Source organism: Macrotis lagotis, chromosome 5, assembly GCF_037893015.1.
Source record: "Macrotis lagotis isolate mMagLag1 chromosome 5, bilby.v1.9.chrom.fasta, whole genome shotgun sequence".
NCBI classification, from domain to species: Eukaryota; Metazoa; Chordata; class Mammalia; order Peramelemorphia; family Peramelidae; genus Macrotis; species Macrotis lagotis.
Window position 1 is genome coordinate 94,997,295 of NC_133662.1, and position 24,786 is coordinate 95,022,080.

The 24,786-nt window shown below is 36.6% G+C and overlaps 1 pseudogene; it reads left to right on the forward strand.

Moving 5' to 3' along the window:
- Nucleotides 1-647: 647 nt before the first annotated feature.
- On the forward strand, nt 648-8,607 carry LOC141489336 (transmembrane protein 199 pseudogene; annotated as a pseudogene).
- Nucleotides 8,608-24,786: the final 16,179 nt, after the last annotated feature.

Consider the following 24,786-nt stretch of genomic DNA (forward strand, 5'->3'; position numbering starts at 1 on the left):
TATCTGAGATCCAAAGCAATTTTTTAAATTTAGTATTTCTAGTTTTCAAAATATTTTGGCAAATCAGCCCAGAATATTTGTTTTCATATTCCTTTTCTGACATCATTGTTTAATCAAATACTTTTGTATGTACTAATTGGACAATGCTCATTGATTAATAAAACATTAATTTTAAAATACACTGGGTATACAATCTTTTATAATTCAATGGATAGAATCTGGCATAGATTTTAGCTTCTTGTTTTCCTATAAAAAAAGTGATGATTAAATTAAAAATACTTTGCCAGGTAGCAAGTAGAAGTATAAATTTGAAAAGTACATTAGAAGTGTACTTGATTCTTTCGCAATTATAGCTAAAATAGTTAAATCTGCAAGTTTATCAGTCATGTATCACAAATGCTAGATTTAATAGATCCCATTGTTAGGAAAAATGCTATTTTTTAAATTTTACATTACACAGTGTCACATTATATAAAGTTATAGCTACATCAGGTGATATAGAAGAAACCCATATTACATGACCTGATGCAAATTCAAATGGGAAATTTGGAGCATACAAATGGATTAAACACCCTTGAAAAGCAGGTAAAGTACAATTCCAAAGGATTTCGGGTCATTCTGAAATGCTATTTCCTCCCAGCTAAGAAATGTTGACTGCATTGTTAGTGATCATACTGAAGCATGAAATTGGGGAAGAAGACTGTTAATGGGTCAGTTAAGGTAAAAAGCCAGAAATATTATTTTAAGGTAGAGTGTTGCAACAAATATGCAGCAAGATGTAAAATTACCTCTGGGTAGAAGCTAAGTTTATTTTTAGTCACTATTTCTAATAGGAAAAAGAAAATGATAACTGGAAAATTCTACCTTTAAAGGCTGACAGAGGTTTTCCTAATAGACCCTCACCAGCCTTACATTTTCTAAATGTAAATATTCCATAAATATTTGTTTCTGAAAGGTGCATAATTTGATATTTTGTTTATAATAGTTGTACAGTATTTTTAATAATGATTCTACTCACAAAGATACCCTAAAACAGTACTTCTTGACTTTATATCACAGTCTTCTTTGGCATGGATTTTATGGACCACTTCTTAAAATAATGTTTTTAAAAGAATAAAATAAAATGTGCAAGATTATAAAGGTAACCAATTAAATTGAGTATCATTTCCTCCTCATTCTTTTTTTTAGGTGTTTTTGCAAGGCAAATGGATTTAAGTGGCTTGCCCAAGGCCACACAGCTAGGTAATTATTAAGTGTCTGAGACCATATTTGAACCCAGGTACTCCTGACTCCAAGGCTGGTGCTTTATCCACTGCATCACCTAGCTTCCCCAAGTATCATTTCCAAAAAAATTAAACTTTGTGTAGCCTAAGTTAAGAAATCAGGCTAGAGAAGAAGGAGTACCAAACCTGACTTCTGTGGGGCTCATGGTCTTTACACCTCCCTTGTAGAGTTCTTTGAATCCAACAAATATTTTAAAATGTTATTGATTTTCTGACAGATCTATGAATTATTTTTTAAAAAAAGCATATTGGATTTTCTTAGTTGGAAGAGAAAGCTATAAATCAGGAAGATTATATGCTTTTCTTTTTCAAAATAAAAATTTAATATTCTGAAAATATAATGCAGGATCACTCATTTACCACTGCACTAAATTGAAGTCACTTTCTTTAATTTCCCTTAAGAAAAGTATTAGATGTCTTCTCTTTCCATAGTAGTATTTTTTTCAGAGCAGAAGATCATGATTTGATTTTTATTTAATGGCATGTTAGGTAAGTGGATCTAATCAAATATTGAAGATTTATCAGTTGGTAGCTCTTAAACTACATTGTGCACTGCAAAATTATTTTTCAATAGAAGAGTTTTATTGAAGGAAATGAGAAATTTCTTCCTACACACTTGAGAAAACTGTATGGAACAGCTAACCAGTGAAATATTTACATGGCTATAAAAACTTAGCAGTTAAAATTATTAAAATTGAATAATATATTTTCATTTACTTCATATGCAGGGCTTACTTTCATAAATTCAATGTCAGTTAAATATGTCCTGATACTCAATACCACACTTTTGGCACTATTGCTGTGCTATCTCATACTGTCATCATTTGCATGTGTCTTATCTATCCCATTATATTATAAACTATATGAGAGCAGGAATCAAATCTTATATCCATCTAAAGGGAATCTAGTTAGTACTCTAACTAGAAATTTTGTTTCCCAAGGGAAGTAGGATGAAATGCTTTTTCAGACCAACTTTTTAATTCTTGATGTGAAAATAAGACAGACTCACAGACTCTAATTATTACCAAATCAATTGAACAGGGTGACGGGTAAGCAAATGTATTCCCTAATGTGACTTTCATACTGTTGAAAGGATAGATATATAGATACATAGATATACAGATAAATAGATAGGTAGATAGATAGATAGATAGATAGATAGATAGATAGATAGATAGATAGAGATAGAGACAGATACAGATAGATACAGATACAGATAGATGATTAGATGTAGATATAGATGTAGATGTAGATGTAGATGTAGATGTAGATGTAGATGTAGATGTAGATGTAGATGTAGATTAGAGACGGAGACAGAGATGGAGATAGAGATGATATGGATATGTTAAATTAATACCCTCTAAATTTTAGTGGCCAGGGTTAAAGCTCTTGACACTTGTCCTTAGTTTAGATTCAAGTGACTTGTTTCTCAAACAGTAGTTTAACTATGGTAGAGGTTTAATAAATATTTCTTCATTGAACTAAGAAAAAATATGAATGAAAAATCATGACAGTGACTAAGCAACCATTCATGTCATCCTTAAAGCAATTTTATATTAAATATTTACTTTAATCTTCAGATTTAGTCTTCCTCATAATGGGTATTTATTCTAGCAAGAAAAGGTATTTAATTCTATGGGATTTAGTAGAAGTCTTCAAGAGTCTCTATAGGCCTTTCCCCTCTAAAGTAAAAGTGTCATTCTATGTTCATTTTGCTGTGAATTTGAGAGAAGAAATCATTTTATTTTGTTGTTGTATGTTTGCTTGCCTTTGTATCTCTAGCTTTAATATAGTATCTAGTAGTAGATGCACAATAAATTCTTATTGATTTGACTTGATAAATGGTCAACCTAATGATCGGATCCTCTGATAGCTAGGAAAATGGCTGGCATATAACCCCTTGCAGAGTCCATGATCAGAACATTTCCATCTTTAGAGAATCTGCCAAATTTTGTGACATGCTTGGCTTTGAGAGTTCATGGTCTCTATCAGTGAGAAGTTAGAGTAGGATTTTATGAGAAAACTGTGGGGAAGTTTATAGGTACCAATATTGTTCTTGTCTTCAACTAGAGGCACCTATGTACTACAATGGATAGAGGACCTGGCTGGATGTCAGGAAGATTGCCAATTTTCAGCCACTATTGTCTGATCCTGGAGTAGTCATTTAACTTCTGTTATCACCCAGTTCCTTCATCTGTAAAATGGAGATAATGATAAAACCTACCTCCTATGCTAGCAATGATGATCAAATGAGATAATAATTGTGAAGTGATATGTGTATATTTGTATATTCACACACACACAAACACAATACACACATATATATATATATATGTATGCATAAATGGTAGTTATTATTAGTAAATGGTCTTCAAACATCTCTGAGTAGTATCATAGTGTCTCACTTGAACACACACCAAAATGATTTTTAAAAGTTCATTTTCATTTTCTCAAAAACATTTAAAGATCTCACATATTACCCTTGTTCCAAGATTTCTAAGCATATTTTGAAACTGTTTTCAAATTATTTTAAAATACATTTTTAAAACTTCATATGTTGTTCATGTGAGATGACACAGATTAATCATTAGCACAAAAGAAGTAAAACTTAATTTATTTAAATGGCTTTCTCATATTCAAATCAATATTTGAAATATAATATTTCTATATGCTTTAAAACATTAACCTTATGCAGAATTGATGAAAGCAGGTTGCATGGCTTAGCAGTATCTTGAAAACCTGAATCCTGAAAATGAACCAAATTAGTTGTGTTTGTTTGAAAATCTGAGGCGGCTGCTGCATTTTTCAAAGAAGATGATTATTTCCTTCAAACTGCCAATGAATAGATTTAGTAGGAGCCATAAGCTGTACAGATGAATCATTAATAAAGAGAACACAGAAACAAAGGAAAATGAGTGGGTTAATTACAGTTAGGATAATTTAAGCATCCACTTTGGATATCTTAGAAATACAAAGGCAAATGTGAAGAAGATAGTTAAAGAAGAGCTTAATGAAACCCCTATAAGGGAAGAATTGGTTTGCATACATAATATGTTTACATGTATAATGTTGCTTAATAAATATTTGTTGATGCTGATGCTGAAGTTCAGATTCTAAAAGAATATTTAAATATAAAATAAAAAAAGTAAATTGAAGTTTGGAACTGCTGGTCAGTAGTACTTTCAGTTCTTGTTCCCATAACTCTTATGAAGAGCGTTCCCCAATTCTAGATAATAAAAGTTCAATCAAAAAATGATTTTTTGGCAAAAGCATTCAGAATTTTTTGTTCTTTCTATTAAAATAGCTCTGCATTTTGTCAATTGTATTTTTTCTAATGTCTTTTCTTAATATCAGACATTCTCTTCTTTTTCTACCTATTTGGCTGATTTAAAAAAATTCTGAAATTATTGAATATTTTTGGTCATGTCATTTTTATTGGCAAAAATTTGTCCAACTAAACTTTAATCAAAAGTCTGTGGCTGCCTAGATATGACTATTTAAACAAAAATATAACCTGAGATTTGAATTGTATTGAGCTACAAAAGTACTGGGCAATATTTTCATAAACTGATTGCTATGAGCTAATATTCCTCCTTTATTTTCTAGGATCTTGTTGTTTCAGGCCAATGTAAACCTAGTTTCTTCAGGGAGCAAGTAACTCAAACTATATGTCAAAAGAGATAGGACACTTCTTCTGGCTTAATTCAATGACATTGGGAACAAAGGTAGATCAAAATTCAAACTCCAGTTCAATTTAATGGCCTACATGAAATTGCTTGAACTTCTTTAGTCAGACTTGCAATATTTAAGATAAAGACAAAAATAAGAAAACTTAATATATTTGATTCATCATCATTTTATAGGATCATAACTAACAAGTTTTGCAAAGCACATTAAAACAATTTTATTTCTGCATGTCTAATTAATACTCAGGTATTAGCATCAAAGTGTATGGGTTGAGGAAATCAGGGTCTGTTCATGGAGGTTGTGTGTGTGTATACACACACACACACACACACACAAAGATGTTTATATGTGCATAAATGTGTATATGAATGAACATGTTTACATATATGTATGTCTGTATTTTGGTTTTTCCATTAAATTTTAAGCTCACTGGGGGCAGGGTCTTATTTTTTACCTCTCTACCATTTATTTTAATGCTTAGAACATAGAAAGCAGTAACTACTGATTGATCTCTTAATTTCCTGTCCTTAAAGAAGGAATAGTTGTTAGTAAGTATCAGATGTAATAAAATATCTTTAATTCATATGAACTAAAGGTGGGGAAATTGTCTTGTGTATTTTCATATATCACACCACAACTTATTTAGGCTTTTAGGACACATTGGCTGAGTTCTATCATCAGCATTTTTACCTGAAAATATGTCCAGAATTTCATTTTCTTTAGAAACGACCCCCCCAAAATACATTAAGTTAGTCATAACAATAAAACCTCCAAATATTTATACTTTGTGAGGTTTTTCTTGGCATATTAAAGAATTTTATAATACTTGAAAATTTTCACGTGTTTTGAGGATTGTACAGAGCAAATATTAGCAGTTGTTTAAGGTAGTTAAAATTGAGAATGTCAAGATAATTTCAAACATTTAAACAAAACTGAAAAGGTTTAGAAATATTCATATATGTTCTCAAACTGTTTAATCGAGTTCAGTAGAGTGTGGTTATACTTAATGAATCTTTTGGAAATAAAATTTTATAATGAAATAAGTAATATTTATAATGTGAGGTGGTAGCTTATTTGAGCCCTTAGGCCAACTGATGAAAGCGCAGAAGGGACAGGTAATAGGGATAGCAAGGTATTAAATGTATTCAATTAAAAATGAAGACATAGGTATATTCTATTTTAGTTTGAAGAAATGTGAAGACATTCTCTTTGATGGAAATTGAGAACAAAGTTATTGATGACCAAAGATAAGTCACACCTTTTATGGCTTTAAGAACAAGATGCTTTCCAATGACAATTCAAAAGTTTGAAACCTAAAAAGCAAAGAGGAATGAGTTATGTAGTGGAAACCTTTTTTTTTTTTCTGACAAGGGCCGTATAGATATTTTATAACATCATTGGTAGGACATGGAAAATTATAAACTTAAAAATTAATCAGCTTCATTTGGTTAACTAATTAATTCACACCTAAGAAGCTCCTAGATTTATCAAATTTTGAGACCTTTAAAAAAAAGAAAAGTTATGGATAAGGGTGAAGGGTAGATTTCTCTTTCTCCTCTCTACCTTTGGTTTTACAGTAAAATTATTAATTCAATGAGAAACAAAATGCTCAGCAAAGGACAAATTCAAGGAATCAGAGATATCTAGGCATTACTGGAAGCAAAGTATAGTGAGGATTAGTTCTGGTGCTAGGAAGCTCAACTACAGAGAGGAGAAGACCCAGGAAGTGATCTACATTAGAGAGATTATTGACCCAGGGGCAGAAGAACAACATGTGTTTTTATGTATACATATTTCACTAGTAATTTATTTTAAGCATAGACCCACTCTACACTCACTTTAAAAATCCCTGCCTCTACTATTGTTTCATCATGGTTCTTCATCACCTGGGGGCCTTCTCATCCTAGACTATCCTATTACCCCTATATTCTTCTTTCGATAAGGCCTCTCCCCAACTCTTTCTCTGGCTGGAGGAGGGCAGCCTTTTCCACTGGACAGGTGAATTCTTAGTACAAGTTTCTTTCTTTTTTTTTTTTTGAAGGAGACCAAACTGGCCTGTTTTCATTTCCCTACTGGTCCTGCTCCAGAATACTGGTCTCCAAATTACTGTCTCCCTCCTGCTTTTACCCATCCCATTATTTGTTGTCTTCCTCCATCAGAATGTAAACTCCGTGAGGTCATAGAGATATAACCTTTCTTTTTGCGTGTGCAATGCTCCCAGAGTTTAGAAGAGTTCTTCATACATAATAAATGCTCAATAAACACAGTACTGGTAGCCTTCATTCTCTCTTTCCTTTCCTTCCTAGAATACTTCCCTACATCTCATCCTCTTCTGTTCCCTTCCTCTCTTCTTTCCTTGACTTTTCCTAACTTTCTCTTCTTCTTGCCTCCCCTTTTTTCTTTCCTTCCTTCTTCCCTTCATCTCACCGTACTTTCTTTCTTCCCTCCTTTCTGCTCTGTCTCCTTTTCTCTTCCTTCCTTTCTTCCTCCTTTCCTTCCTTCCTTCCTTCCTTCCTTCTATCCTTCCTTCCAAGTTATATTTTTACGAGTTTGGGGACTTACAGAGTACCATTAACCTGTGTTATTTGAAACCTCTTTCAGACCCAATCTGAAAACTGAATGATATTTAGGCAGTAACCTTAAGAGAGAAAGTTGCATCTGAAAAACAAAAAGTTACATTTCTAGATGTCTGTCTTTCTAGAAATGTAGTTCAATGATCTGAGAAGTCATTTTTATTAAAAAAAAAAGTGTTATTCATTGACTATATTATCTTGAGCAAGGCACATCACCTTGCTAAGCCTCAGTTTTCTCATCGGTAGGTAAATTGTGGAATTTGAAATTTAGCTTCAAAAGTTGTTTCCATATCCAAAATTCTAGGTTCATTATCCTAAGTACATAAAAATAAAAAATAATGACTTGTATAGCACACTACATATCCAAATAAATTACATTCTTATCCTTTCAAATTGCTTACTGTCTTAGGGAAAGGGGAGCAAGGAATGAAGGGTGAAACTTTTGAACTCAAAATTTTATTAAAAGATGAATGATCGGTGCCGGGCCCTGGGCCCGGGCGGGGAGATGGAGGCGGCCGGCCTGGCCCCACCACTGCGGGCGCGGCTGGAGGCGGCCCTGACCAAGGACTGGGCGGCCGGGCCGAGGATCCCCGGCCCCTGGGGCCCTTCCGGCTGCTCCGGGAGCTGCAGGAGCACCTCCGCCAGCAAGGCTCCCCTCTCTTCCTTCATGAGCTCCTGGAAGGCAGTGAGATCTGTCTCCCCGAGGTTATGAAACCCCGCCAGGAATCCAGAACTGGTTGCCCGCCTGGAGCGGATCAAAGTGCAGCTGGCCAATGAGGACTACAAGCACATCACCCGAAATGTTTCTTGCCAGGCTCCAAGGCGGGATGGGACTCTAGCTGACTTTGGACGGCCAGTGAGGTCAGTGAAGGCAGTGGTCATCGCCATCTTCAACTTCATCATCACCGTGGCAGCAGCTTTTACCTGCACTTACAGTTCATCTTCTCAGAATGGCAGCGAGGGTGCTGGCTGCTGTGATTGTTGCCTCCATGGTGGGTCTGGCTGAGCTCTATATCATGGTCCGAGCGAGTTTTAACAAGGGCTCTGCCTCCAAATGGATATGAAGCATGTTTTCAGGAGTCCCGAGGTGGAGGTGGAAGGAGTGGAGGGGACTAGTTTTCTTCAACCATCCCAACTTTCAGAACCTTGACCTTCTATGTCCCTCCTCACTCTGCCTCCTTTGCACTTGGCCTGGTATTAGGGTGCAAGGAAGAGGGCTGGGGCTATATCCCATCCCTGACTTCACCCTCACCCCCATCCCCAGATCATCTGAGCCCTCGCTCCAAACACAGCTGCCTGCATTAGAAAATCCCAGGACTGCAGTCAATGGTCACTCCAAGGTGGTCAGCGAGTGGAGTCAAAGGAACAGCAGAGAATATTGAGGCAGTAAAAAACCTTCAGATCCAGCCTCCAACCAGGATCTTGCAAAAGGATTGCCTTTTGCTCAGTTTAGCTTCTGCCTCTATGTCGGCCCTAAGAGTTCTTGCTCTTCCTCTCATCCATCTTTGCATAGTTATCTACATCTGATCTATATCTATATCTGATGCTTCTGAGGCTTCCTGTCTTTAAAGCACTGTGGACTCTGCTTCCAAGATCCAGGAGAAAGCAGGGCTAAAAGCTGAATGTTTATTTTTTTAGGGTTTTTTTTTTGCAAGGCAAATGGGGTTAAGTGGCTTGCCCAAGGTCACACAGCTGGGTAGTTATTGTGTGTCTGAGGCCGGATTTGAACTTGGATACTCCTGACTCCAGGGCTGGTGCTCTATCCACTGTGTCACCTAGCCATCCCTGAATGTTTATTTTTAAGCACAGAAATCCCTGCTTTGACTCCTCTTGTGTTCAGGGAAGGTGGCTTCTATCAATCTCCTCTAGTCCAAAAAGAACAAATGATGCTTGTTTTTGAAAAATGTGAATTTGTTCTAGTGTGATCAATATATTCAAGAAGTTTGAGCATAACACAGATTTTGTGTTTGCTTCTACTCCATTTCATCTGCCAGAAAACTGCACCTCTATGTTATGGTATGAGGAGACCTGGTCTGTCTCTACATCTTCTCCTCCTCACCTTCCTCTCTGGGTAGGACCCATGCCTGACTCAGGAGTTTCTACCCTCTCCCCAGAAGTGCCCAGACTCTGTCAACCCTGGGACCAGGCAGAAAGAGTAGCAACCTGAAGCTGCAGGTACTACTGCTATTTATTGTAGTATTTATGTATTTCTTAACCATTTAATATGTATAAAACTGCTACCATTTCTATTGTTTCTTATTTTGATATATCACTGATGAAAGTTTTTGAATGATCTTTTCCTAACCCCTTTTTCCCATAAACTCTGGGTTTTGTTACCAGAAAAAAAAATGAATGATCAGGACTTTACTTGCAGGATTTTATCATTATATATATATATATATATATATATATATGTATATATATATATATATATATATATGTATATGTATATATATGTATATATATATATATAGAGAGAGAGAAAGTAATGATTTATTAATATTTTGTTTGTTTCCCAATTATATACAATAGTAGTAATCTGCCTATCATTTTTGTAAGGTTTTGAACTTTACAATTTTTCCCCCACCCTCCCTTCCCTCCCCCACACAGAAGTCAGTCTGATAGTCTCTATATTGTTTGCATGCTATACATTGATCGAAATTGAATGTGTTATAAGAGTAAACATAAACTCCCTCCCCCCTCCCAGAAGATGAGAAGACTCAAGAATAGAGAGAGGAAAAAAATATATTTCATTCTGTGTTCAGATTCCAATAGCTCTGTCTCTGAGGTGAGTTGCTTTCTTTATCATAAGTCCTTGAGAGACGTTGCTTCAATATTTTTTTTACTAGCTGTATCTCCACTCTATTCTTCCCCACTATCATTTATTCTATTTTTTCTCTCCTTTCATCCTTGTCTTGTCCAAAAGTGTGTTGTATCTGAGTACCCTCTCCCTCATTTTTCCCTCTCTTCTATCACCTCTTCTCCCTTTCCCTCCCCCCATTCCCCCTCATCCCATCCCTTTCTTCTCATTTTTCACGAGGGTAAGATAGATTTCCTCACCCTATTAAGTGTGTGTGTATGTTATTTCCTCTCTGAGACATTTTTGATGAGAATGAAGGCTCACTCATTCCCCTTTGCCTTCCCCTGTTCCACTCCATTGAAAAAGCTTTTCCTTTACTCTGACACGAAATTTCTTAGCTTCTTTTCATCCCTTTTCCCTTCCTCCCAGGACTTTCCTTTGTAACCCATTGACTCCATCCTTTTTTTCTTACTATATTATACCTTAATATTCTGCTCTTTCCTATGTCCTGTTTATAAATGCTCCTTCTAACAGCTCTTATAATTGAAAAAGTTCATATGTTATCAATATCTTCTTCCCATGTAGGAATACAAACAGTTCAATATCATTAAGTTCCTCAGAATTAGTTCTTCTCTTCTACCCCCTCTATGGTTCAGCAGAGTCCTGTATTTGATGATCAAACTTTCTGTCCAGCTCTGGATTTTCTATAGGAAAGTTTGAAAGTACCCTGTTTCATTGAAAGTCCAACTTTTCCCCTGAAAGAGGATGTTCAGTTTTGCTAGGTAGTTGATTCTTGGTTGTAAACCAAGATCATTTGCCTTCCAGAATATTGTATTCCAATCCCTACAAGCCCTTACTGTAGATGCTGCCAGATCCTGTGTAATCCTGACTATGGAGCCTCAGTAGCTGAATTGTTTATTTCTGGCAGGTTTTAGAATTTTCTCTTTTATTTGGGAGTTTGGGGATTTGGCTATAATACTCCTGGAAGTTTTTCTTTTGGGATCTCTTTCAGGAGGTGATTAATGAATTCACTCAATTTCTATTTTACCCTCTGCTTCTAGGGTCTCAGCGCATTTTTACTTGAAAAATGAAGTCTAGGCTCTTCTCCTGATTGTGCTTTTCAGATAATCCAATAATTTTTAAATTATTTCTTTTGGATCTGTTTTCTAGGCCAGTTGTTTTTCCAATGAGATATTTCACATTTTCTTCTAATTTTTGGCTTTTTTTGGCAGAGTTTTATTTCTTCCTGATTTATTGCAAAGTCTTCGACTTCCTTTAATTCCATTCAGTATCTGAAGGACTTATTTTCTTCAGAGAACTTTTTTATCTCCTTTTCCAGCTAGCCAATACTGATTCTTAAGGCATCCTCCTCATTTGCCTTTTGGTTTGCTTTTTCCATTAGGCTTAAACTGGTTTTTAACATACTGTTTTCTTCAGTATTTTTTGTATTTCTTTCACCATACTGCTGATTTGGTTTTCATGATTTATCTGCATTGGTCTCATTTCTCCTTCCAATCTTTCCTCCACCTCCCTTAATTGCTTTTGAAAGTCCTTTTTGAGCTCATCCATAGTCTGAGCCCATTTTCTATTTCTCTTGGTGGTTTTGGATATGAGAACTTCAATTTTGTCTTAATCTGAGTATGTGTTTTGATCTTCCATAGGACTAAAGTAATTCTCTGTGGTCAGATTCTTCTTTTTCTGTTGTTTACTCATTTCCTCAGCCCAAGACAACACTTCCAAGGCTTTGGGGATTTTTTTTTTTGGTGATACCCCACTGGGACCTTTATTCCTCTAAGGTCTTATGCTCTCTTGCCTGTGCTTTGATATGTACATGACCACCTCAGATCCCTCTGCCCTGGAGCTATAAGGAGGGATCATGCTTGGCTACTTAGTAGGGAAGAGCAAACTGCAACTTGGATCTAAGTATAGGCAAAAAGTAGAGTCCTACCCAGAGGGAGAGCAGAGAGATTTCTGCAGCCTTCCCTGACCCCCTTACCTCTGGGAGTGCAGGTTGTTTTCTCCAGATTCTCACTGCAGATTCTGTGGCTTGTGCTCCTCACTCCACACTCATTCTGGTGTAGCAGAGTACCCTCACCCCCCCTTCAAGCTGTTGCCAGTGATCTCTGGGATGGGCTGAGATGAGCTAGGCTGGGATGGGCTGGGTTTCTCTGTGGCTGTGGCTTTTTTCCAACCCCTGGTCCTGGTAAAACACACCTTTCTTGCAGAACTTTAAGTTATCTTGGACTGGGAAATTGTATCACTCAGTCTTTCTGTAGGTTCTGTGCCTCTAAATTTTGGCTAGAGTCATAATTTTTTGGCTTTTGGAGTTTGGGGGGGGGGGATGAGTACCTGGGAAATGCTGCCTTCATGCTGTCATCCTGGCTCCACTTTCCTTTTATTTGGTCTTAAGACTTGATTGCTTCTTTTGAATCATGGAAAAGTTCCATAATATTATTTTAAAGCTATTCATTGGAAGTATTCTTAAGAAATGCAGAGCAGGGACTTGCAACAAAGATGGTGGAGAGAAGTGTACTAAGAAGTGTGCTAAGGGCTCCTGGCTTTCCTGCAAAACTAATATGAATCAAACCTCTTAACAGAATTTAGACCCACAATACCCAGAAAAAGAACCTAGGAGAACAACATCTATAAGCAAGGTCTGTCTCAGGGAAAATTGGGTGAGCTGGGGGCAGAGAGCCAACAGCTAGTAGAGGTGACAAGGGTGAGGCCCATGGACTAACCTGAGAAAAAGCATCTTGGCTATGTGAGTGGAGGGCAGGAGTGTTCCTGCAGGGCTGGAGAGAGAGTTCTAGCCCAGGGAGTGGGTGAGCACTGGAGTGGCAGCTAGACATTGATCTGGTTAGCTTAGCTGGTCTGGAAGACCAAGGAACATGAGTAATGGATTTTCAGTGAGTCCCTGTGTTTCTAGTTTAGTATCCACCCCAATCCCTGTAGGAGAAGGGACTTTTCCTAGAACAAATACAGTAACACCCCTAGGTTCAGGTGTGTACAACAGATCTTTTCCATTGCTGATTGAATAATAAGGAGATTAACTATATAGCCTGAGGGCACAGGACACATTGTTCAAGGATAATTCAGATCCTGCTGCTCCCCCATCCCCCCATCCCACCCAGGCCTAGGGATTAGGCCACAACTCAAGCTCACAGACGCTCCAGAGAAAGCTTCTAGCAATCCCCATTGGCAGGGACACTGGGAGTTACTAAACCTAGTGACTAAGCCTCTAGGGATTTCAACTCCAAAGGTCTGTGAACCAGCCCCTCCCCCAACACAAGATCCTAAGATAATGAAGAAAAGTCAGTGAGAGGGGGTGTCTACTGCAAAGCTACCTCAAAGACACAAAGACAAAGATCCTAACTTAGACAGAGCTAGAACTTCTTTTTTTTGGAAAGAAAATAATGATTTTATTAAAAGAAATTACAACACAAAAGAAAGTAATAGGAAAGTTAAGTAGAGATTAAAGAAAAAGTCACCTAGCTGGAAAGGTAAGGGAGTGAACTCCTTCCCCAAATCTTAAATTCTCTCTCAGGGTCCTTGGGAGGGGTGGTGACCTGGGAATAACCCAAGTCCCTCCCTCATTGGAGATTTTGCTTTTGGGGGAGGGGTCTCTTATAGGTGGTCTTAGCATTTCCAATGCCTGCACACCCTAGCTCCTGGACCTTAAAAGACTGCAATCCAAATCAGATTAAAGGTCAGGTCCTCAGGCCAGGGCCTGAATTAGCTATAAAGGAAGAAGGATGATTCCCTTAACAATGCAAACAAAGATTTAAAAAATTTGTCTCCAACTGATCTCAACACTCCCTATGCCCATGGTTCCCTGCATCAATACCTTGTAATAGCCTTCAAATCCCTATAGGTCAACATCCAAACCCTATTCACCACCTTTCACCATTAAATTCCTTATTTCCATCCCTCTCAATCTTCCCACCTCAAAGTTTCAAATACCATCCATCCCTTCCCCCATACTTTGTAGAATGACTGTTCCATGAAGAAAAGTCAGTGGGAGGGGGTGTCTACTGCAAAGCTACCTCAAAGACAAAGATCCTAACTTAGACAGAGCTAGAACTTCTTTTTTTTTTGGAAAGAAAATAGTGATTTTATTAAAAGAAGTTACAACGCAAAAGAAAGTAATAGGAAAGTTAAGTAGAGATTAAAGAAAAAGTCACCTAGCTGGTGAAAAAATCTTTTTCTTCTCACATCTTCCTCCTACTAGTTATTACTGAAACCTAGTTTTCACTAGATAACACAGCTTATGTGGTCATACTTTACATTTACTCATTGTCCTTGACTTTCTTTCATACATACACATCCTCTATTATTTAATCTCTTGCTAAGGCCTATTGATTTCATCTTGTAACCCCTCTTGAACATACTCCCTTCTCTCCTCTAATACTGCTGCCACTCTGGTGTAAGTCTTCCTCATCTCATGCTTAGTTTATTGTAACAGCCTATTGGTCAATCTGCCTGTCTCTTTCCACTCCAATCTTTCTTCCATTCAACCATTTTTTAAATGTGTTGGCTTATTTTATATTTCTTTTAAAGTATTTTGAGTTTTACAATTTTCCCCCTATTCTTGCTTCCCTTCCCCTATAAATACCTTGAGGTCAAAGATAGTCTTTCCCTTTTTTTGTATCCTCAGTACTTAACACAACACAACACCTTATTATATGCTTAGTAACTAATTTATTAAGAATAAGGTTTTGACCCCAAAACCTGGGACCCTGAGGACAGCAAAATGCAGGTCTTGAATACAAATGTTGGGACAGCAAAGTAAAAATGAATTAGGTATACATACTACAACAAGATCAGGGCAGTGAAAAGAATAGCCATATGATCAGGTCCCAAAGGAAGATTTTTGTCCCATTCAATAGAAGCTTTAGGCAAATATCTGGACCAGTGTCCTTTGGGAAATCCCAACAGTTCCCTCCTCCCCCAATAGCAGCATTATTACAATTAGCCAATTTGCTAAAGAAGAACCCCGGGAAGGGTCCAAAAAAAATAGAAAACATCCTTCCAGGACATCTCAGGAGGAGTAGAAGAGAGGGTAACCACTCTGCTGAATCATCATAACCCAGAAATCCCAATAATTCTCCCCCATGTATAAGGCGGATTTAAGAGAGATGAAGGTTTCCTATTTTTACTTTATTTGGTGTGCAACAAGCACCGTCTTCTGGAATATCACAGTTGGGAAAGAAGAGTAAAGATGAGTCAGGTGTACATACTACACCAAGGTCATTGCAATGTATAGAGTAGCTAACTAGCTACTGGAGTCCAAGGTAAAGTTACTGTCCATTTAGTAGAAGCCTCAGGTAGGTCTCTAGCACAAAATTCTCAGGGGAAAATCCCATTACCTAGGACACTTATCAGTTCTGGGAGAAGCCCAAAAAAGAGAAAACATCCATCCAGGTGAAGGAGCAGAAGATAAAGGAAGCGACCCCCACCCACTTAACTGAGAGGATTTTGGACCCTCATTAATTACTTAGTATCCCTGTAACAGTTTGGTTCTATTCTACCCCATGTAGAAGGAAAATCTGAGAGAGAAAAAAGGAGAATTACTATTCTAACTCTCTTGAGGTGCAGTAAACCTCTTTTTCTATAATACAAAGTTGTAAGAGTTGAAATGAGTCAGGTGTGCACATTGCAGCAAAGTCAGGGTAGTGTAAGGAATCACTAAGGGAGTTCATAGTGAAATTTTGTCCCATTTAGGAGGTTTTGGACTGAAACCTCTGGGGCAGACTTTTCAGGAGTATATATAGGTATCTACATATAAGGAAGATTTGAAAGGGTTCCTTTTTGGTTTGTCCTTTGATGTTGTTGACTTCTACAAAGGTCACTGGGTTTGCTGACATCCTGGAAGGAAAATGCACATTTTTGGAGTTCCTGGAGAAACTGATAAGGCTCAGAAATCCAGGATTTGGAAGAATCTTTCCTTTTGGGAGGAGGCATCCTTCTTGGCATGTCCTCCTGGACAAGTTTCCTAGTGGGAGTGTCTGATATTCAGCCCCAGTCCTAGGCTGAATGCCACTCCTTTCCTTTTAGTGACAAACCAGAGTTAGCTTTATAGATCCAGTCTTCTGATAGTAGAAGTTCTCTCCAGGAGCTGGAGGGAGGTGGGCGTAGGGAATCAGACTCCCCCATGCTGTAAACTTCAAGAAATATTAATAAATGAACATGTTGACCAATTCTGATTTGTTGATTCTTACAAATTAAGTTTGTCACTTATTTGGACAAACTCAGGGTTGACACATATTTAAAGTAAATATCTATTTGTAAAGGCAAAACTCAGTGAATCTCTGTACTCATATGTAACAAGATTTCCTCCCTTAGTTTCTGGAATACTAAAGTTTGGAATGAGGAGTAAAAATGAGTCATATGTAGATATTACAGCGAGGTCAAAGCAAGGTAGGAAGCAGCTAACTCAATAAAGTCCAAAGCAAAGTGATATTCCATTCAAGAGAAGCTTCAGGCAGAGGGCAAAGCAGTCATGGGGAAAAGCCTAGCAAGTGTGTTTTTCCCCCAAAGCAGCATCACTAACAGGAGCCAGGATGTAGATGCTCAGTCTGTGGATGAGGCTGTCGGAAGAAGCAGGAAACAAGTCCGGCCCATTCTGGAATGGAGCCTGGACCATCATCCTCGGAGATCCCAATAACAGTCTGGTCCACCTCCTCTCAGATGGGCAGGGTCAGAGCCCCCATCTTCTGTCTGGCCAGGCTGGACCCCGGGAGCAGCCATGCGAGGCCCGGCCCAGCGGCTGTTGGCCTCTTCCTCCGGGTGGGGAGCCAGGATGCTGGTAGATTGTGGGGCCTGGTGCCACAGGCCACCCTGGCTTCCGGGCCCAGCTCAGTCCCGGGCGCAAACACCGGCCTCAAGGAGCAGAAACCCCCGGGGCATCACGGAGGGCAGCAGCGGCGTGGCTAGAGCTAGAACTTCTAAGCAGAATAATAATTGGTCTCTAGCCCAGATAGACTTCTTTTTTTTGTGAGGCAATGGGTTAAATGGCCTACCCAAGGCCACACAGCTAGGTAATTATTAAGTATCTGAAGCTGGATTTGAACTCAGGTACTCCTGACTCCAGGGCCAGTGCTCTATCCACTGTGCCACCTAGCTGCCCCCAAGAAAAACTTCTTAGAAGAGATCAGGAAGGAGTTTAAAAATCAATTGGAAAAATTGGGGAAAGAAATGCAAGGGAAAAGTCACAACCCACAACAAGAAAACAAATCCTTGGAAAATACATTTGGGCAAATGGAAAACTTCAAAAATAGGATTGACCAATTGGGAAAGAAATTGAAAAATGTAAATTAAAACAATTTTTCTCTAAAAAGACTGGAATCTGTGGAAATTAATGACTTCATGAGACAACAAAAAACTGTTAACCAAAACCAAAAAGTCAAAAAACTAGAAGAAAACATAAAATGCCTCATTAGCAAAATGGCAGACCTAGTTATCTCCAGAAGAGACAACTTAAGAATAAGGCTTCCTGAAAAAAAAATGAGGATAAAAAAAACCTGGATTAGATATTTCAGGATTTAATGATGGAAAATTGTTGTGATATCATGGAATCAGAGGGCAAAATAATCATTGAAGAATACATCAATCCCCTCCTAAAAGGGGTCCCAAAATGAAAACACCAAGGCATACTGTGGTCAAATTTTAGAACTATCAGATAAAAGAGAATATACTGCAATCAGCCAGAACAAAACATATTAGATACCAAGGAGCCACAATAAAGATTACATAAGACCTGGCTGTATCAACTTTAAGTGATCAAAGGGCCTGAAATAAGATTTTCTGAAGAGCAGCCAAGAATTCACTATGCAATAAAACCAAGCCTTCTTGATTCCAAGGGAAAAGATGGACATTTAAAGAAATAGGAGACTTCTATCTTTTCCTGATGAAAAGACCAGAACTAAGTAGAAAATTTGGACACCAAACAGGATACTCAAGAGACATATGAAAAGGTCAAAAAGGGAAAAGAAAAAGAACTGCTATCCAATAAGATGAAACAGGCTATATCTACACCTGTGAGAAAGATTTTCATAATTCTTGAAAACTGTTACTCTATTAGAGAGAATACACTTAGCCAGAAGTAATGGACATTTATAACTTGTCTGTGACTCTGACAGAATGATTTAAAAACAATATCTCCTTAAAAGGAGGATAGTAAAGAGACAGGAGAATGGAGGAGATTGAATGGGGTAATTCATATTACAGGAAGAAGTATATGCAATAGAGGGTAAGAAGGGAGGAGGTGACAACTGCCTGAATTTTACTCACATCATATTGGCTTAAATAAGGGTTAGCATACACACACTCAGTTAAGAAGTTAAGTTACTTCTCAAGTGTTAAATGGGGAAAGGGGAAGGGGAAGGAAAAGAGGAACTAAGAGAAGGAATATGGGAAAAAGGGAGAGGGGAAATAAAGGGGAGGGGGTCTGGATATAAGGTGCAAAACACACTGAAGAAGGTGGTGTTCAGAAACAAAATATTGGGGAATATGGATAAAAGCAGAAAAAGGTGAAAACTGCAAACAGATGAAATATAGCATGGAGGACAATAAAGATTTATTAATTATAACTTTGAATGTGAATAGGATGAACTCTCCCATAAAACAGAAGCAAATAGTAGGGTAGATTAAAAAACCAGAATCCTACAACATGCTGCTTACAAGAAACTCATTTGAAGCAGAGTGATACATATAGTGTAAAGGTCAAAGGTTGAAGCAGAATATATTTTGCTTTAGCTGAAGTGAAAAAGGCAGGGGTAGCAATCCTTATCTCAGATAAAGTAGCTGCTAAAATGTATCTCATTAAAAGGGTTAAGGAATGAAACTATACCCCCTAAAACGTATCATAGACAATGAAGCAATTCCAATACTAAATATGTATGCACCAAATAGTATAGCATCCAGATTCTTAGAGGAGACACTGAACAAGTTACAGGACAACACAAATAGCAAAACCCTATTGCTGGGAGACCTCAACTTCCCTCTCTCATGTTTAGATAAACCTAACCATAAAATCAACAAGAAGGAAGTTAAGGAGAAACCTATACATGATAGACCTTTGGAGAAAATTGAATGTAGATATAAAGGAATATAGTGAGGCTTTTTTGCAGTGCATGGCACTTCCACAAAAATTGACCATGTGCTAGGGCATAAAAACCTCATAATCAAATGCAGAAATAATAAATACTTTCTTCTCAGATCATAATGCAATAAAAATCACATGTGCAATAATGAGCCATGGAGAGATAGATCTAAAACTGATTGGAAACTAAATAACCTCATTTTAAAGAAAGAGTGGATCAAATAACAAATCATAGCTAGAATTACTGATTTCATCCTAGATAATGACAACAAGAAGACAACATACCAAAATTTATATATTATAGCCAAGGTAGTTATTAGGGGATCTATTATATCTTTAAATGCTTATATGAATAAAATAGAGAAAGAGGAAATCAAAGACCTCAATGAATCAATATGTATGCAACTAAAACAATTTGAGAAAGAACAAATTAAAAAACACAATTAAATATTAAATTAGAAATTCTAAAAATTAAAGGAGAAATTAATAAAATCAGAAGCAAGAAAACTATTGAACTAATAAATAAAGCAAGAGTTGGTTTTATGAAAAAATTCAATAATCTGATTTAGAAGAAGAAAACCAAAATACTAGCACTATAAATGAAAAAGATGAACTCACCACCAATGAGGAATAATTAAAGTAATAATTCATAATTAATTTGCCTGACTGTATGCCAATAAATTTGATAATCTAAGTGAAATGTATGAATATTTATAAAAATATAAGTCACCCAGATGAAATGAAGAGGAAATTAAATAACAAAATAACACTATCTCAGAAAAAGAAATTCACAAAGCTATCATTGAATTCCCTAGGAAAAATTTTCCAGGGCCAGATGTATTCATAAGTAAATTCTATCAAACATTTAGGGAAGAATTGATTCCAATTCTATATTAAACTCTTTGGAAAAAATATGTGAACAAAGAATTCTGCCTAATTCCTATTATGACACCAATATATCTTCCTAAACCAGGAAGAGTCAAAATAGAGAAAGAAAATTATAGACCAATTTTCCTAATGAATATGAATACAAAAATTCTTTTTAGGTTTTTTACAAGGCAATGGCATTAAGTGGCTTGCCCAAGGCCACACAGCTAGATAATTATTAAGTGGCTGAGGCCAGATTTGAACTCAGGTACTCCTGACTCCAGGGCCAGTGTTCTATTCACTGAACCACCTAGTTGCCCTCTAATACAAAAATCTTAAATAAAATCTTAGCAAAACGATTATAGCAAGTTATTACTAGGATAATACACTATGACCAAGTAGGATTTATCCCAGGAATGCAAGGTTGGTTCAATATTTGAAAAACTATTAGTATAATTGACTATATCAATAACTAGCCTAACAAAAATCATATGATTATCTCAAGAGATGCTGAAAAATCCTTCGACAAAATACAGCACCCATCTATCTGAAACTATCAACAAGCATTATATGCAGTGGGAATAAGGAAGCTGGAAGCATTCCCAATAAGATTAGGGGTGAAGCAAGGATGCCTACTATCACGACTACTATTTAATTTAGTATTAGAAACGTTAGCTTTAAAAATTAGAGAAGAAAAAGTAATTGAAGGAATTAGAATTAGGAAAGAAGAAACAAAACTCTCACTCTTTGTGAGATAACATGAAGCTATACCTAGAGAATCCTAAAAAATCATCTGAAAAACTACTCGAAACAATTAACTTTAGCAAAGTAGCAGTATATAAAATAAACCTACATAAATCCTCAGAAGTTCTATATATTACTAGCAAGATACAGCAGCAACATCTAGAAAGAGAAATCCCATTTAATGTAAATTCAGACACTATAAAATACTTGGGAGTCTACCTACCAAGGCAGACTCAAAAATTCTATAACAACAACTTTAAAACACTTCTCCCACAAATAAAATCAGATTTCAATAACTGGGCAAATTGCAACTGCTAATGGTTAGGCTGAGCTCACATAATAGAAATGACAATTCTACATAAATTAAAGTACTTATTTAGTATCTTACCAATGAAACTTTAAAAAAAACACTTTAATGAGCTAGAAGAATTATAACTAAATTCATATGAAGAAGCAAAAAGTCATGAATATCAAGGGATTTAATGAAAAAATGTGCAAAAGAAGGTAGCTTAGCCTGATGAGATCTAAAATTATATTATAAAGTATCATTCATCAAACCTATCTGATACTCGCTTAGAAATAGAGTGGTGGATCAGTGGAATTGACTGCAAGAGACAGTAGCAAAGGATTACAGTAATCTGTTGTTTAATAACCCCAAAGAGTCCAACTTTCGGTATAAGAACTCTCTCTTTAATAAGAACTGTTGGAAAAATTAGAAGTTAGTATGACAGAAACTTGGATTAGACCAATATCTCACACCCTATACCAAGAAAAGACAAAAATGGGTACAGGATTTAGACATAAAAGACAGTATAATAAGTAAACCAGGAGATAAAAGGATAGTTTACCTGTCAGATCCATGGAAAGGGAAGCAGTTTGTGACCAAGGAAGTGATGCAGAACATCATTAAAAAGAGACTAGATAATTTTGATTGTATTAAATTAAAAAAGCTTTTGCACAAACCAAACTGCTCTAGCCAAGATCAAAGGAAATGTAATAAATTGGGAACCAATTTTTACAACTAGCATTTCTGACAAAGTGCTCATTTCTAAAATATATAGAGAACTGAGTCAAATTTTTAAAAAAGCAAGCCATTCCCCAATTGATGAATGATCAAAAGATATGCAAAGGAAATTTACAGATGAGAAAATCAAAGCAATCCCTAGTAATTTGAAAAAAAATGCTCTAAATCACGAATTATTAGAGAAATGCAAATTAAAGTATCTCTGAAATACCACCTCACACCTCTCAGACTGATCAACATGACCAGAAACGACAATGAGAAATGTTGGAAGAGATGTGGGAAATCTGAGACACTAATACATTGTTGGTGGAGCTGTGAACTCATCCAGCCTTTCTGGAGAACAGTCTGGAATTACGTACAAAGGGCAATAAAAATGTGCATACCCTTTGATCCTGCAATATCCCTACAGGGTCTATACCCTGAAGAGATCATGAAAAAGGGTAAAAAATTCACTTGTACAAAAATATTCATAGCAGCTCTATTTGTGTTAGCAAAGAATTGGAAATCAAGTGAATGTCCATCAGTTGGGGAATGGCTGAACAAAGTATGGTATATGTATGTTATGGAACACTATTGTTCTTTTAGAAACCAGGGGAGATGATATTTCAGAGAAGCCTGGGAGGACTTACATGAAATGATTCGGAGTCAGATGAGTAGAACCAGAAGAACATTGTACAACCTAACAGCAACGTGGGGGTGATGATCAGTCTTAATGGATTTGCACATTTCATCAGTGCAACAATCAGGGACAATTTTAGGGTATCTGCAATGGAGAATACATCTATATCCAGAAAAAGAACTGTGGAGTTAAAACAAAGACCAAAAACTATTACCTTCATTTTTTAAAAGTTATTTTATGTACTACATAATTTTGTTATCTCTAACATTTTATTTTTTCCTCAAGGATATGTTTTTTTCTTTCAACACATTCAATTTTTATCAATGTATAGCATGAAAATAATGTAAAGATTATCATATTGTTTTCTGAGCGGGGGTGGAGTGAGAGAAGAGAGGGTGGGGAAAAATTGTAAATTGCAAAACCTTATAAAATGATAGAAACTATTTTATATATAATTGGAAAGCGAATGAAATATTAAAAAAAGTTCAGAGCAAAAGTAAAAAAAAAGCCAGGATTTTCCTGTACTTTTCCCCCAAGCCACTCCAATTACCTTTAAATAATGACTCTAGACAAATTCTAGAGTAGCATAACCCACAAAAAAACACAGAATAGAACATTTTCCAAGCTAAAGACAATTTAGAACATCTTCAAGGAAATGACTTTCATACCAGGGTAAGAGAAGAAGAGCACAGTGCAACACTGGCTATGACAGAATAGTCCTGTCCTCAGGTACTGAACCAGAAGTAGGACTCTGGGAGACTGAATTAGAGGCAGCAGTGGCTATTTCCAGACCTCTCAACCCACATATACCAAAGACAACTGAGGGCAGCGGAAAAAGTCTGTTCCACCTAGGCAAGAGTGGAACACAGTCCAGAGTAGATCCAGCCCCACTAAACCTGGAGCAGGCAATGGGAATGGCTGAATTAGCAGTGGCAGCAGCAGCACTTCCAATGCTCTCCACCCCCCAGAGAGTAAGACTACCAAACAGTGAGTCAGAAGGAGAAGTCAGGAACATATATCTTCTTGCTATCTAAGAGTCAGGACTCATATTTGCATCTTGGTCTTAGTCCTAGGCAGCATCCCAAAGCAACGAGGTGTTTTTGCATGCCAGAGTTTGCAGCCATAGAAGAGCAGGGACCTTTCTCCCTGTTCCAGGACAGAATAGAATGCTTGTGATCCCTTCCAGAGAAGATTACAGGCCAATAGAGGAGTAAACACTTCTCTTAGATCATCCCACTTTGAAAGAACTGAAAACTTACAAGTCTCCATAAGTATCTCTGAAAAAACTGAGAAAACCCCCGAAATTTGGGGAAATGTGACTTCCATTCTAGAAGCAGAGCCCTATTTTAACAGAGTACAATTGAAATTGTAGACTGGAAAAATGAAAAAAAATGAGAAAAAAATCTGCCCATAGAAAGTTACTAACTATGGTGATATGGAAGATCAAAATACATACTCAGAAGAAGATAGCAAAGAAGATATCCAAGAAACAAATGAATTGGTTGCAGACCATAGAAGAACTCAAAAAGGAGTTTAAAAATTAAGAGGGCTACAAGAAAAATTGTGAATGGAAATGAGAGTGATATAAGAAAATCCTGTAAAAAGAATAAAAAAAATTGGTAAAGAAGATACAAAAAAATACTGAAGAAAATAATGCCTTAAGGAACAGAGTACGCCAGGTGGCAAAAGAAGTACAAAATTTCAAAGTGAAGAAGAAATATAAAATTGGTCAAATGGAAAAAGATGCAAAAATGCATTGAAAAATATCTCTTTGAGTACTAGAAATGATCAAATAAAAAAAGAGGCACAAAATTTCACTGAAGAAAATAATTCCTTAAAAACTAGAATTGAGCAAATGGAAACTAATGATTTTATGACAAAACAAGAAACAATAAAACAAAACTAAAAGAATGAAAAAATAGAAGGCAATTTCAAATATCTCACTGTTAAAACATCTGACATAGAAAATAGATCCAGGAGAGATCATTTAAAAATTATCAAATTGCTTGAGAGCCATAATCAAAAAAAAAGATTTTTGACATCATCTTTCATTAATTTATCAAAGAAAGTTTCTTTAATAGCCTAGAAC